Source organism: Dreissena polymorpha, chromosome 9, assembly GCF_020536995.1.
Source record: "Dreissena polymorpha isolate Duluth1 chromosome 9, UMN_Dpol_1.0, whole genome shotgun sequence".
In the NCBI taxonomy this organism is placed as follows: Eukaryota; Metazoa; Mollusca; class Bivalvia; order Myida; family Dreissenidae; genus Dreissena; species Dreissena polymorpha.
The window spans coordinates 46,115,258-46,132,561 of record NC_068363.1 but is presented as its reverse complement, the minus strand read 5'-3'; the positions used below and the strand labels follow the sequence as shown (position 1 = coordinate 46,132,561).

The 17,304-nt window shown below is 33.9% G+C and overlaps 2 protein-coding genes across 14 annotated transcripts in view; both read right to left on the bottom strand.

Moving 5' to 3' along the window:
• Nucleotides 1-17,304, bottom strand: part of LOC127845122 (tyrosine aminotransferase-like) — a 152,864-nt gene that overhangs the window by 18,506 nt on the left and 117,054 nt on the right. The window lies entirely within an intron of this gene.
• Nucleotides 1-17,304, bottom strand: part of LOC127845126 (uncharacterized) — a 130,770-nt gene that overhangs the window by 53,283 nt on the left and 60,183 nt on the right. The gene's annotated exons all lie outside the window — the stretch shown is intronic.

Below are 17,304 nucleotides of genomic sequence, written 5' to 3'. Positions count from 1 at the left end.
ACTTTCCCTGACTCATGTGAGTCTTACAGCATCGCGCATTCTTTTCCAACAATATATTTTTGTCGATGAATAGTTAAATTCTCGCCTCGCCCATTATGGTTGTGTCTTAAAGCACAGGTCGAGATGTGGGTGCTCTGTTTATCCTCATATTTATGTTTCAGAGATAACTTAGACAAAATAACAACAATATGTCTCTTTTTTCGCATTTGGTTTCTACACTGGCAACAATCTTTAGAATTTTGGGGTGCCTTGCTAAAGAAAAACAAGCCTAGAATCATGTACATGTTGTGTTATGTGTATCTAATACTTAATTTATTTTCTTTAAATTATTGAGCAACAATTTTGCCGACATGACAGACTTTTAATGCATCATGTCTTGTTGTGAGCCGGAATTGAATCATTTCCTAGTCCTAATTGATCCACAGTCGCCAATTTGTATTCTATGTTAAATTGGATTGAGTTATTTCAAGCTTTGAAAAAGCTAGTTGCCTTGCTTTTTAGCCCAACTGTAACCAACTTTTGAAATTGAGTTTCCTGTGCTTAAATCTACTGGACCCAGCTTAACAGGCAACCACTAAACCTGTAAGTTATTCATGATGTAAGATCTGACAGTGTATTGAACTCATTCAATGTGCAAGTCTGAAGACATTAAATGGACCTTTTCACGTTTTGGTAAATTGACAAAATAAAACGATTTAATAATTTGGAAAGTTCTGTTGTTGTCGTTATATTTTTTTTTCATACTACGAGGATTGCTTATATAAAGTATAAAATACACCTCTCATTGTATGAGGACGGATGGCCGAGTGGTCTAAAGTTAAGACTCTAAACGATAGATTTTTATTACAGGGGTCAGTGGTTCGTTCCCAGTTAAGGGTAACTTTTTTTGCTGCTTTAATTGTATTCTTTTTAATGGATCTTTTGAGATCCAATGTTTACATTTATCAATATTAAGCATTTAATGACAAACTCTGAAAATGTCCCTTTTAGATGTTTTTTTTTCAAAGCATTAATGGAAAATATAATTTAAGCTTAATTTGGGGAATCAGGGCTAAATGCATATGCATTAATTGTCATCCCACTACCAGAGACTCTCTTTAAACGAAAAACACCATACAATCAAAAAGTATCGTCCTTGATTAGCTTGTGCGAACTGCAAAGGCTAATCAGTGTGCACAGGACATCACTTATTTGACATGCATTAATCCCCTTTCTCCCTGAACGCTGCCAATATGTAAAAGCTGTTAAACACTAGTGATTACATAATTTATTTTAAAAGAAAGCAACTCGTGGTATGTGAAAGACATATTCTTAATAATTTAATAATTCTTAGACGTTCCTAAACATGATATAATGTTATTTTTAGACTTTGGGCTTACGCTAAAAGACTTTTGTAAACCGAAAATCAGTAAAACGTCTCGCAGTCAGGTGCTTGTTTCAAAATGGATACAATGCCCAGATTTGGGAAGTTGGCTGACGAAATAGATCAGATATTTAATACAGAAATTTCTTATTTTTACATTTGTTCATTTAGAAACCGCTTTTCAAAGATTTTCTTCTAAGAATTTTTCTAAGACCATGTTGAGTAAATTTGTCTTAGACCAGTTTTAGTGTTAAAATGCTCTTAGAAAATAAAACAAATTTCGTTCGTAAAACAATTATGTTATTGGCAAAAGCTAGATAACGTTTACAATAGGCATTATGTTTCGCTTCAATCCATAAAAGATTGATTGGCGCATTGGTAGAGCATCCGCTTACTGATTATGACGGCACGGGTTCGAATACCGGCGTCGTCATTTGTTTTTGTTCAACTTTTTATCTTTTTACAAACAATAGTTAAATCTTTTAAAAACTATTTGTAAGCAATCATACCTTATTGAAAGAATACCCAACTCTGTTAGCAATTCTCTAAACAACGTGGGTGGGCACGAGATTTTGATTAAATTAACGTAGTTCCACAACTTGTTTCATTTATGACATCATTCCAATAAATATGTTCCTAACATTGCTAATATACTCAGTTATTTGTTTTAAACAAAGCAAAATCGTGTCGTATTTGATTTTGAGATAACATACTTCGGCAATGTATTTATTTATGGGCTCGTTACTTAAAATACTTTTAAAAGATAAATAATTGTATTGTTTCTTGCATAAGACTGTCGATTTTTTAGGGCTGTTATATCGTTAAACTTTGTAACTAGCAATAATGTTATGATAACGTTTATTAAAACAAGAGCATAAAATAAACGTCTAGCCAATCAGAAATAACATTTACATCCGGGACTTTTCTCGCAAAATACCATGCGCTACCTTAATACATATTTCTGATTTTCCAATTGATAAAGGATGGTTTGCAATATTCCACCACTTCGTGTATTCCACCACTTCGTGTCTCATTTATTTGTACTTATTAATATCATTTCTACAAAAGGAGCTTTTCACTTAACACTTGTTAGCATAGCAACATAATAATAGGCCTGCTTTATATGTATGGTACTAAAATTACTAGTAGCTTATGTTGTTTATGTTTTTGTCATTTTGTTCGCTTAAACAATATCGCGACACTACACGAGTCTGTAAAATGTGTAATCACTTTCATAGATTTTGTGCAGAAATATGAACTGATTTATCCTTTATCAATTTGAACCTATATTGAGAACGACCAAATTAATATCGGAAATGCCAACTTAATTTACAATAAAACACGAAATTTCCCCATTCAAGTTGATACGACAAAAAATAAAATAACTAATTAAGGCTTGATATAACGAGGGAAGTAAACAAATCTTGGTTTGCGTTTCGTGCGTTATAAAGCAGAATGGGAATCAAGTGATAGTCCTGATGGCGACGTTAATGCCGAGGCAGTTATTTATCGCCGTTTTATACACATTCTTACTTGTTTATTTGTTTAAAATGCCGCTCACTGTCCAGCTCTATCAGCAAGACAGGTGCTAGCATTTATTTTGTATTAATAATCGCTCTATACCTCGACTTTACTCGCTGCATATTGTTTAGCGGGATGACCTCATTACAGCCCCCTCTTAGAAAATTTGCGGCGTGTAGAGTCGAGATATAAAGCGAATTTTAATACGAAATAAACGCTTATCAACTTTTTACTGATATGACTGGATAGTGAGCTTCATTGATAAATTTCAAACAAAAAAGTTAAGGGTATAAAACGCTGAAACTGTCACGGCATGGACGTATCCATCTTGACTGAGGGAGACTCCGAGCTATGTAGGTATCGGTATTGATTATCGGAAGCTGAAGGATGTATAGATGTGTTTTTTGTAACTGTACAAATATAAATCATTATATATAAATGCAGACTGACAAAGCGGAATGCAGTGTGTTTGTGTGTGTGTTGGAGGGGGTAGTTTACAGCGCACTTTTAGCTTGAATGATTATTATCTGTCTTTCTAAACACTGCACTCGTTCGAGTGCTAGAAAGCTATGTGCTGGCAGGCAATATGGCCGTTAGCTGTGTGCTAGAATTTCAAGTAATCGTAAGCTTTGTGTTAGAGTATTACTTATCGTTATCTTTGTCTTTGAATTTCAGGTAGCCGCTAGCTTTTTGTAGGATTTCAGGTAGCCGCTAGCTTTTTGTAGGATTTCAGGTAGCCGCTAGTTTTTTGTAGGATTTCAGGTAGCCGTTAGCTTTTTGTAAAATTTCAGGTAGCCGCTAGCTTTTTGTAGGATTTCAGGTAGCCGCTAGCTTTTTGTAGGATTTCAGGTAGCCGCTAGCTTGTTGTAGAATTTCAGGTAGCCGCTAGCTTTTTGTAGGATTTCAGGTAGCCGCTAGCTTTTTGTAGGATTTCAGGTAGCCGCTAGGTTTTTGTAGGATTTCAGGTAGCCGCTAGCTTTGTCTTCGAATTTTAGGATGCCGTTATTTTGAGCAAGAATTTTAGTCAGCCGTTATATTGGTCTGCATATGCCTGCTAACAATTACTTTTATGTTAGCATTATAGTTTGCCAGTCTCTCTGAGTTTGCATGCAAGTTTGATTTGTATTATTGTATTACGATACTGAAATATGACGAAATTAATATAATTACTACTTATTGGAAAGTCAAATTACGCAGTCGAGATTGTTCAGATGTCGTTTGGCAGCGTTTAAATGGAAAATACTTCGAAAACTATTTGGCTCTTAGAGAACCCTTTACTCCCGAACAGCGGTCCATTTTCGATTGTTCATAACTCTGTTATTTATTTTATGGCGCTGGGCGAGTGTGAGCGATATCGGCTTTATATTGTCTATCTCATAATTTGCAGTAATTATTTGTGTATACTATCAATATGCGAACACATACAATCCAGCTTTCACGAGGATTTACATAGTACTCAGGTTGCAGTGTAGTTATGGCGATAGAATGGCACTATTACTAATTGGTGTATTTTTTCCTCTAACTTTCAGGAAAATAACATTGCTCTTTCACGCTGTTTTATATATAAAAATCTGCTTTAAACTATCTACGATATCCATCTTTTAACGAGGATTGGACATATATAAAGCTTCGAAGTGTGGATACGGTGCTGTGATAAAAATCTAAATGATACAAATCAGTTCTCGTTTTATAAGACTATATACTACTACAACATGTAATTATAAATATCAATGCCATTTTCAATGTACCATGTTCATGTCTAATGTTTACATTTACCTTTATACGTATATAATCAAAATTTTGATTGGTCGCAGCAGTTTGAAATGCAAGTTTTATTTTTTTTTTTTTTACTACCCGTTTTTGATTATGCATTTATGTATGGAAATCACCATAAAAACGAGGTTTTGGTACATATTTGTAACATGGCGCTGTTGATCGTTCAATATTTATATACTTTATTAGCGCGATTATTTTCACTGTCTCAACTGCAACTGTGCAACTCAAATTTCTAAGCGAATGGTGTTTTATTGACAGACGGAAAGACAGCATATGACCTCGAATAACATCATTGCATTGTATACGATAAAAAAGTCTGTTAAAAATACATATATTCATATGTATATACATATCATATGCATATGATTTTTAATCCAGAATATAATACACAGTTTTTTTGAAAGATGAAAGATAGCATAATATCATATTATAGTATGCTTATCATAACTTGATGATTAGCTGCAAATGTCTTATTCAAAATAAAGTTTCAGTTCCGTTCACTTTAAAATCATATTGTTACGTACCTCTGCTTTGAGGTATACCGTTTTAATGACTTGATTACTTATAGCTTTCAAATAGCTGTTAATATAGTGTTATGCTTGTTTCATCCGTTTTGAAATATAACACAAGACCATAATAAACGTTTAAACAATAATTTATTCGTGCGAAGATCAATAATCGCAATAAACGACCCGTTAGACAGCAACACAATGTAAGTGATTCCTAACCGCCAGCTTCCCGGAAATTATACTAGGGTAGTATTTACAAAGTTAATGACGTGTGACGCACAATCAGTCAGTTCTGCATTCTCTCAGTATTTATGTGTAAATAATACAATAAAAGTGTTAAAATGCTTCCAAAATCAGTGTTACTTAATGTAAACAATCTTCAATTCACTGGATTATTACTATACAACTTATGTGATAACGACTAAAAGGTATTTACTTCGAAAAATGAATGACTCTCTTGACAAAAATTACAATCTTGGTCATTGCCCAGAATCTTGGTCACTGACCAATTTTGGTCATCAGTATTAAACAATAAGTCAAAACAGTAGACAGTTGAGCTTTAGTCAAGAATTAGGATAGACGTAATTTTGGTTTCCGGTCTTTTCTCCCCCTGGACGTTTCTCCCCTGGTCTTTTCTCCTCCCAAACCCTAGACTTTTCTCCTCCCAACATTTTTTTTAATTATCTCTATATTTAGGTAAGAGAAAATGAAGTATGTGATTGAAGAACCGTTAATGAAGGAGCAATTGACATGACGCATTATCAGTGATCGCTCCGCCCACTTAATCACGTGGCTCAGCGGGAAGGAAACCTAGACAAGCTAACACCAAAATGGCTTCTTTGCCTATAGACTGCATATAGATTTACGCGATATTCCGGATGATTTGATGTACTTGTTTAACACCATATTACACTTGTAAAGGGGTTGATGCCATTTAGTTATTCTGTAAATGCAAAAAATATACGATTAAAGAGAACATCAGCTATTTATAACGGGTAAATTGGTACATTAAACACGCTCTCAAACGCTTGCGCGCTTACCGAAATCGAACACGTTATTACGTGTAATGGTGGTATTTGCAATAAATTAACACTTCACCGGTATTAACCCGTGTTATTAACAAAATTATTACCGAAACATCCCCCCTACCCGTGTATTTGACACGAAATGACCAAGAAATTGGAACGTTTCATGACGTCGTTTACAAAACGTCATAACAATAAGACATATTGGCGCCTTATTTAGAAAAACAATGAAAATTACAAAGAATTAAACATGGATTTACTTTGATGTGATACATCTTGCTGCAAGAACGAAGTTGAACTCTCAAACTGTCAAAGTGACTTTCAGGAAAGGGAATTTCCCAAAATTCAATAAAACAAATGGCTACCAAAATTACAAGGTGCCACTTGAAGAAAATAGGTAAATAGGTAAGCTGGCAGAAATTGTAAAATATTGGAATGTACTACAAAGAAACGAAATTCTATAACATGGATGGCTAATAACTAGATGAAAGTTCTGGTGATGTTTAGATTATATACATTCACTTGAGAAAATATGCCAATTGATTTATATAGTCACATAAGGTCACCAGTACGAACAACTTCACAGTCCATTAGAAAAGGTAAGTTTTACTGTCACACCCGGGGTGTATCATTATTAGTAATCATCTATTTTCGCTGTATCTCTACGATTGCATCTATCCGTGATTCTGAAAATAACAAATAAGAACAATACGTGACCAAAAACGGAATATGAGCAGAAGATATTACATATATTAAACGATGCTCTTTCGTAAGACCACATGTGTCAATTCAATCTGTAATATAATAACCTGTTTTTGAAAAAGTGTACTTTGTTATAAAATGTGTTGTCTCCATTTAAGGTTATATTTTAAATGATTAAAAATTTGAAATAATTTGAATTATTTGGCATAACACGTCTTACGCAGCAAATTTACAGCAGCATTTCGTGCTAGTTAGAATCGTTTTATTTAAACAATTAACTTTTCAGATGTCTGATGTTGCTATGCTAGAAAGTTAAACATCAGTTTTATGCATCCAAGAATCTACATAAACGGGTACCGTCTCAATTTAAAGAATGAAAGCCTGCAAGCATAGTAGTGAAAACGAAATGATTTTTTTAAATCGTATTTCTGTAGTATGTTGTTACGAAACATCGCGCGTGCGATGCACATATTCGCGTTCTTGTGTCAACAAAGCACACGCAGTGAACATTTTACAAATACGTAAATCCATGACGATGTTTAATCGTTGTTGTCCCCTACCGGTTTCACCGGAGGGGACATATGGTTTGCGCTATGGGTGTCCGTGAGTCCGTCACACTTTCCTGGATCCTGCGATAACTTTAAAAATTCATCATATTTTTTCATGAAACTTGAAACATGGATAGACGGCAATATTGACATTATGCGCGTCATTTCGTTTTGTTCCTTCGTCAAAAATTATGGTTGCTATGGCACTAATTATTTTAAAAAAATCAAAAAAATCTGACAATGGTGGAGCCGGTAGGGGACATATATTGCGTGGCAATAGTCTTGTTATATAAGATACTATGCCTCTAAAACGCTATTTACATTTACAATTAATGCATCTTTTAGTTGAATCTAAATTACGATGAAAACTAAAATGCTTTACTGTTTACACATGGACTCAAGAAGTGACAATTAGTGCCTGTTTAAAGATTTTCATTGCTATTTACAGTTTAATTTAAATAACAAATCGTTAGTTTTTTACTAGCGGTAAAAATAAAAATGCCTGATATACATGTTTGCATTTAACAAAATACTGATAATAATGAGTTGTTAGTGCTACCGTAACCGACAATCTGTACGAATAAGAGAGTCAAACATGTTACGAAGTAACTTGTAAAATAAATTATGTATTTACAACCCCATCAATATAAATCAAAATAACTTACCCACTCTTTTACAAACCGCACGCGCAATAGCAATCGCTCTATATAAAAAAATATGATAGTTGTAGTTCGTTATAACTTGAATCATATTCTAATAAAATATCAACAATTCACTGAGTTTTATGAATACCACATGTTGCGAATATATATCATAATTATGATTTGATTACAATTAAAAAAAAATACTTACTCTTCATTGACCGCCCGTGTTTCGGCGTTTTCTTTTTCCTGGCAAAATATTGAATGTTCATGTCATTATTTTGCACATTGATTAATGTCATAGATACATATTGTTGAGTTTATATCTTACGTTTTTGCTTTTGATCAACAAACAAACCAGATTATGATCAAGTTAACCGTACAGTAGTTGTTAGTAAAAAATTAAGTGCTTTTGCGTCAGCGTCACGAATAAGGTAACGCTATCATGTATCCCGTTGTCTAAACTGTAATACACATATTTATTAATCATAAGTAGTAAGTTCAATTGTAACAATGTGAATTTTCAGTTGTATTTAGCGGAGTTTATTTCTGTACTGCGCAATGGGTATTTTAAAACAGTGAGTTTTTTGTTACTTATAGACGAAATGTATAGATACGTTTTGACATGTACTAGAACACTTTTGAATATTATTAGTTTGATTCGAGTCAACTGATTTCAATTATAAACATTTTAGTAATATTGCAATATTTAAAGAAGATTGTTTGCATCATTCGTTGTCAAGCATATTTATTTCACAAACCTATTGACCTAAATTCACACATGTAAATGTTTAATTCCCATGTACATGTATAATGTGTTCGCCTTTTATATTACATTATGAACAATAAATTTGATAGATACATATATGAAAAAAACCTTGTATAATATTTGTCATTTTAAAGACACATACACATTGTCAAAAATAGTATGCTATATTAAAAAAGTTCAATAACAAAAAGTTCCATATGAAGCTTAATTACAAAAGAAACACCCTAAAACAAGTAACATCGGTGTAAAAACGTTAACATACAAACATTCTGCAACTTTTTAGCATCTAAAAATCGCTTGACGATGTCATCTTGTTACGTTTTACGGATGATCACGAGTCAGGATTGAATTCATTCGATTTACGTTATATTGAATAATTTGGAGCGCACTTGTCTGTGCTTTCTATTAGACTCGTGCGCAATTATGTTAGATAACTGCCAACTTCAAAACATGGGAAAACCCATCTCTTTCATTGACGCAGTTCCATTCAGTTATTTATTTCCCCAAATGCACTTTCAGTTTCGAACGCTCTTTTTTTCTTTTTTTTCTTGCTAAATCGTTTAGAGCAAAACGCCCTCGCTTCAGCTCCGCTAATTGGGTCATTTCGTAACTTAAGGCCCGGCCAGACCGACTAACGAATAGGTAACGGAGAGAAAACGGACAAAATATGCAGATTTTGGTTATCCGGTGATAAAATTTACCTGCTCTGCCGCTCGAGACGCTCGCAATCAGTGTGTGAAGCGTTAGAAACGCACAATGACCGCACACGTACCGGTGATGTAACGGAAAAAACGTACGGTTAACGGATATGTACCGGATAATTAACGGTCGGCTTACGGATATTACCGTGTGAGTAAGGGACTTCTACCGGATAAAACGGCAGTGTAGCGCATTAGTACTTGACAAAACGTTCTTCCAACGTGAGAGAAACGGAAAAGTACCGAACACCAACGTACAAAAAACGGTCATTTTATATCATGCTTTATTTATATTTTAAAGTATCATAATGTTATTTGCTTTGTTTTAATGCATATGCTTGTTTGCTTCTTTATCATGAATGTTTATGTACACTTACAAAAAAAATAAAAAATAAATCTTGGCCGGTCGAACACTTTTATAGTTTCTTTCCTATGAAAAAGTAGGGTGCATCCTCAATATCATTTGGCAAAACTTCAGGTTCTGGCAGGTCAAGGTCTCCGTTATCAGCTGCTGCCTTCAGGTCTGACTCGTTCCACAACTGTGCATCGGATGCAGTACCACGGCCTCCAATGTCAGCTCAGGCAAACTTGTAGTCAAAATTCACCAGAGCTAGCAGGACAACGGAGAAGTTCTTGTAGTTAAAATACGTAGACCCGGATCTTGGTGGACATTAGCAGGAAATATGTTTGCCATCAATAGCACCAGGCGTATGGGGGAAATTCCGGCTGTCCCTGAAGCCGTCAGCTATTTGCGTCCAATCGGTGGCTGTTGTTGGCAACGGCATCACCCCGTCAGCATACTCACCTATACAAACAGACGTGTAAAAGATAACAGTATGATAAGCTAGCGTGGATTATAAGTGTATGTCACAGTAGATAATACATGACTTTTAGCGAGTGGATGATTAGGTCAAAATATACTACTTGTTAAACGATGCATATAACTGTGCGCATTTCAAGATATGCGCACAAGACACTACTAATGGTATTATACAATTTAGGAGGTTAGTGTTGCTGTGCGCGCACTCATCTATTTGCCAATAACTAAACACAATGAGATTCATATTAAATGATGATAGAAGTAGACATTAAATATATAAATATGTTTAAATGACTAACAGAAGCCTTTTTAAATTTATTTTAGCACTATAGAAAATTAGGCGGTACTTACTTCTGGCACGGGAAGAGAAATAGTGTTGTGGGGTACCCTCCAGCCGAATCGCATATCACGGTACTTTGAACCAGACACAAGCTGCCGCAGCGCAATTGTTAGCTTCATCCCTGGTTAAATTTGAAGTATGTAGTTGTTATACTGTTTCGTTATCCTTGGACCCACTCGTGCGAGAATCCCATCGAACATCTCGGGTGGCATTCTTATGATGTTAATGAATGCGCGTGGGTCCTCTCGTCGTAGTTCGACCATAAGTTGGCCATACAGACCGAACTGACGCCCCCGCTCGGGACGCAGCCAAGCCCTGATCCCCTATCTGCGCTGCCTCCGTCTCCTTGCTCTCTTTTGAGCAAGACGATGCATGGCCAGATTAGCATCCAAAAGGCCAATCTGGGCCTGCACGAGGGTGGCTTGACACACTAATTGAATGCGAGTACGACACTCCATTGCACACGTCCTTCTCACAAGGCGTACCAAAATGAAATGATACTACGACCCACTGGTTAATTACGGTTTAATGTATGTTAACAGTTTTGTTCCGCCACACTTCTCGCACTTTTGTATACGTTAGCTGTCCGTTATTATCTGTTGAACATGCGTTAGGACCAGGACAACCGGACATTAACGGAAATAAACCGGATACGTACAGGAGGTGTAACGCATGAGTTCCGAAAAACCGTATTAGGGCGAATAAGCGTTGTTGTTCGTTCGGGACGGTATTGGGTAAACCATGTAAATAAACCAAACAAAAACACGTATACAAATATGTTTTCGTTTATTAATATACATATATTAACACTTTGTTGACATGTGACTTTTGATTCTATCTTGCCATATAATTCGCGACCCGGAAACGGTTATCATTTAAAGTTTAGAAATTCTGACAATATTTTTCTGATGTTTTAACTTTGTTTGTTTGATAGTCAACATTTTTTCTGTTGCTGTCAGGTATTTCATTGATTCCTAACAAGTATTAATGTGTGTTTAGTTTAAATATTGTTTGACATTCTTCTGTCACTGTCACACTTAACTACCAGTTTTTCTAAACATTTATTTTGAATGAAATTTTAATACCAGTTTAATGTAAATTTATTGCATTTTCAATTGACACATTATATTGTTGTTATACACTTTTTTGTCGTTTAAATATTTTTCTTTAGAATACTATTCAAGAGTGTTGTATAAGAAGAAGAAGAACCGGGTCATTTAACTTGGTAACTGTACAATGAAAATAGCATGCATAAAAAGAACCGGGTCATTTAACTTGGTAACTGTACAATGAAAATAGCATGCATAAAAAATCACAACACTCCTTCTAGATTAAAGATTTAGGCCCGAAAAAATAGGGATGATCTAGTGCCTTATTCGTATGTTTGCTTTTAATTTCGGATTTCATTTCAAGTCGGTAAATAATCAGGCATTTGACTGTATCTGATTTAATCTTGTGAAATTAAATTGCTCGCATTATTTTTATGAATATTTATAATACTGGTCTCCTAAATTATTGTTCTTTAAAGATACAATGTAACTTAGTGTTTTGCAAATAGAGAATTGATATTTCCTTTTCTTTTTAATTTAAGAATTTATTACATTTTAAAATTATATTGCAAATATGGGGGAGGTTTCATTGATTTCATTTCTGTTTATATTATTAATATCGAAATAAAAGAAGTCATTGCTTTTTATAATTAAAACTTTCATAAAGCTCTATGGTTCAAATGATGTCTGCAAAACAATAGTAACAGGTGTCTAGATAAGATTCTTTAACTCTTAACTAAACAGTACACAAGTTGTAACTATCTTAAAATTGTGATCCGAATTCAACGGTCGCATGTGGACAACGGTCACTTTGGTCATTTCCTTTGACTGACCGCTGTTCTCAAGTTTGACTGTATACGGAATGAGTCGAATTCGGATATTTCAAGGGTTTCACTAGGTGTTTTTCCATAATAATATTGTTGATTTTACGATAATTTATATTGACACATTTCAAGCGTCTTAAAAAACATCATTGTCACCATGACGTAACATAAACTCGATCATCAAATGTAACATTATAATTATTAATAATAGTAAAGTGATAAATCCTGAGCTTCCACCAGTGTCTCCCGAGTGGTAACCATAAACTCAAACCGCGTCCTAGAGAGCTATCCAAACAGCAAGGCTGTTGGAGGTGACCTTATTTTTACTACAATAGTATATATATATATATATATATAGATATATATATATATATATATATATATATATATATATATATATATATATATATATATATATATTGTTTACAACTATGTATTTTACTCCTTAACAAATGTAAACATTGTTGACAGATTTAGTGGGTCACGAAAGTATATGACAATATTAAAATAGCTGCTTCTGCAGATTTGTATATTCTCCTTCCAAACAAGATGTATATTTGTTGATATAACAACTGTCTGCCCCTATTCATGTAAAAATGTATCATGGTCTAAGACATACAATCGTTTAAAGTTCTGAAACGGGCTGTACATATTTACGCTACTTTCTTTCATGTTGTTGTATAACTCCTCGCTGACGTAAATTCTCATTTTAAAGTTTGTTTTGGTCGACAGAATTTGGCCCGATAGCGTATGGGAAGTGGTTCAAACAAACGTGTGTATAAGACGCTGGAATCCAAATCTTCCGGCTTTGTGCTCTGACACAATCCTATTTGTTTTAATACCTTTGTTAATTTACTTTGTTTTCAGAAAATTGTCTGAATTTACTGCTAAAATTGTGACACTTTAAAGGGGACTTTTCACGTTTTGGTAAATTGACAAAATTAAAAAAGTTGTTTCAGATTTTCAAGTTTTCATTTTAGTTATGATATGTATTAGGAAATAGTAATACTGAACATTTACCATGCTCTAAAATATTCATTATATGCATCTTTTGACGATTTGAAAAACTGAAAATTATCAAGCGTTGCAACGCGAAACTATTGAATAATTTAGAGAGTTCTGTTGTTGTCGTTATATTTTGGGATACTACGAGGATTGCTTATATAAAGTATAAATTACATAACTCATTGTATGAGTGCGGTTGGCCGAGTGGTCTAAGGGATATTCTTTTTACTCCAGGGGTCAGAGGTTCGAGCCAAGTTCAGGGTTACTGTTTTCTTTCTTTAATTTATTCTTGTTTTTTACTGGAGCTTTTTAGATCCAATGTTTATAATTATCAATATAGGGCATTAAATGGCAAACTTCAATACATGCTGAAATCTGTGTAAAGGCCCCTTTAAAGATGCAGCAGTATTCTTTTCCTATTGTTTGTGTCGACACCGGGAGTCGGTATACCTTCCCGAACGAACGACAACTCAATACGGAATTACGAAAATCCGGTATTATTATGAGTGAGATGCTTCGGACGCTTCCAAGAGCCAATCTCGTGTTCGCTCGTGGATGTTCGGATAACGTCGCGGGAAATTAAAATGAAATATATTGTCCCACAAAAAATTAATCGAGCATTTTACCCCTTTAAATAAATGTTACCAGACCACATCTAGCGTTAAGACTTTGGCTATTGCTATAAGGAAAATTACGGTGGCATAGAGGTGACATTCACTCCAATTTTTAAATTGCACTCCTCTTTTTTTCTATCTTGTAGCCTCGTCTTACTTACTCATGGCCACGAGTAAGCTATGTCGTGGCCACGAGATAGAAAATAGTGGAGTGCAAAACAAAATAAAAGAGTGCAACTAAAAAAAGAGCGGTGCAGTAAATAAAGGACTAAAATTCTTTGTTCAAAAAGAAAAAAAAAAAAATTTGCATTACATGCGAAAATTGGAGGTTTTTAAAAGCAGGTAATGTTTTTGTTTAGTAAAGGTATATACGAAAAAAGAATATGTTAATAGGACACTTGTCTTTAAAGCTACATAATTATAATACACGGATCCGCATTTGCCACTAAAAGTTTAAACTGCGCCGCGCCTTTGCTTTTGTTTAAGGAAAAATTTCCATTCATTCAAGATCACATAAATCACTTCGTGCTTGTATCAAAGTTACACACAAAACTCACGTGTGCCTTTATATATGAACTATTTGAATCTATCTATTTTATTATATTTTTTGTGGTTGCTTACTGGATGTTAGATGTTCGGATATTGATTAATATTTGGATTAAACATGTCGGAATTTACAAGAATGTGAGAAAAAACATTCATCAAGTTATATTACAGTATTAATACTAATTAATAATGCGCACATTGAAAAAGTAAGCAAGCATTTTTTTAAATATAAAATATGGACTTTGGAAATATTCAACAGGCATGCAGCACGAGTGCAAAAAGCATCATTTTGGCATCATTAAATTTTAACGAGAAGCCATCTGCATTACAACGCCTAAATATCATCTTAATATCATCTCTTCAGTTTTGGGAACCAGTTAAAGGATCATAACATATTAAATGTTTGGTTTAGTATTGCACGTGTAGTATGTAAATGTAAAGAAAAAGATAGTTCAGGTGTTCGATATTCTGGCAGTACATAAAAGTCGATATTTATCAGCTTGATAATTATTGTAAATATATAAGTATGAATAAACAATGCAAATCAAGAAACTGTTGAACCTACGCTATTCATTAGGGTCTTACGGCTCGGCGTTCTTTTCTCAGCCTTTGCTTGTAGCTCCATCCACGTTCGATTCCGTTGCTCCAGCATATCTATCTTTTGCAGTGCTTCATTTATTTCTAAATGATAAACAAACTTCTTAACTGTACGAAATGTCGGTCAATATCCTTTATACTCAGGATTTAAGTCACACATAAACGCATACGCCAGCACGAACACGAATTTTGTGTATGTTTATTGGAAATAGGCGGTATAATATGAGACACCAAGTACTGGTCCCAGGAGCATTTCAATAAGCCTAAGGCTTTTGATGCAACCGAGCTTATATAAATAGGTTTAAAGTAGTAAGATGTTAAAAAACAACCTTTAAGCAGTTGGTCCAGAAAATGTTGCGTTGTCTCATGCATTTCATTAATGTCCTGAAATATAAAACAAACAATTACACGTGGATTAGGAAAACGTTTCAATACACTTTTGGCTGCAGTTAATTGCTAGTTTCATTTCCAAAATGTTCACCCCAAATTGATTTGTTTTCCAACATTTATTACATTCAAATGTAAATATATCTAAAATAAATTCATATGGAACTTGAACATGAAGTTCTCACATTAAAAAAGTTTTACTTATTGCATTACACGATTATGATTCATAAGTTAACTATAAAGGGTTGAATTAAACGCTGGGTTATATATTGTCACTGGTGATAACAACGCTTGATTGTTATATAAGAAATTTTGCTGCAAGATCAACCAGATTGTACACGCAGTTCCAGTATCATTATTTGAACTTGTCTAAAACATATTGTACCACATTATGCAGAAATATGGTTATATAAGAAGTGCATATGAATGGGATAGTTTACGTTTAGTACTTCAAGTATATAATAGTCAGTATTGCATTTAAAACACTAGAATTTTATATCTACCTCCCCTACTGTGTCCTCGTGCATGTCCTCAACGCCCTGACAAAAATGTAATAATTAACGTAAGTGTTAATTTATTGTATTATTACACAATATTGGCTAAGCGCTCACAATATGTATGAATTATACAAATCAAATCAATAACTATTAAGAATCAGTTAAAATCAATATTGATAATATGATCTATAATTGATAGCATTCGTTTGTACATCCAACTAAAAACAGCACCATTAATAACGTGAAGCGGAAAGACATGTAAACAGTGAACATAACTTCTATTCCGAAGCCAATCGTAAAACAAATATTAAGCTAAATATGTTTTTCTCATGAATTTTTTTAGCAAACAAGTATTTATGTAAAATGTCGCCAAAACATAATCTTTTACGTTCCCATACCACAAAAATCTCAATAGTAGCGGACAGGAAGAAATCAGGTAATTCCAAATGAAACAACTTGTGTACCATGTCGTTAAATATTAAAATTAAGCAATAAAAAGTAATGTGCATTATTTGAAGATACCTTCTCATCGCCATGATTATTTGAATTGTCTCTTTCGTTTTCCGTCTGTAAAATAAAAAAAAGTGTGTTTAAATGGCATGCTTCTACTATACTTAAAATGAGAAGGTGTTGATTGAATGGTTTAAATAATACACATAACTATCCAAAATAAGACTAAGTTGTTGTTCAACAAACAAGTATACCGCAAGGTTTAGTTTGTTTAATTTTCCATCCGCAATTTTTGTTTAAAAGAATATGTTTAAATCGGGTGAAACTACTGGCTTAAAACAATTATTTCAACAAATATAAATGCAAACATCAGAAAACAATCAACATACATTTCAAATGTTACACACGTTAAAAACTGATAAGTAATTATGCAAAAGAATTTTTTTTAATTAATTGTCGGAGTGAATTGAACATGGGAGTGAATTCATAAGGAAGCCTCTTGCTTATCATTTTTCTCGTGAATTATATAATGAAAAGTGCATTTCATGCGCTGATACGGTGTAAACCAAACTGATTGTAGAACTGCATTATAATGGCAAGTATAAAATACTAGCATTTAAGTG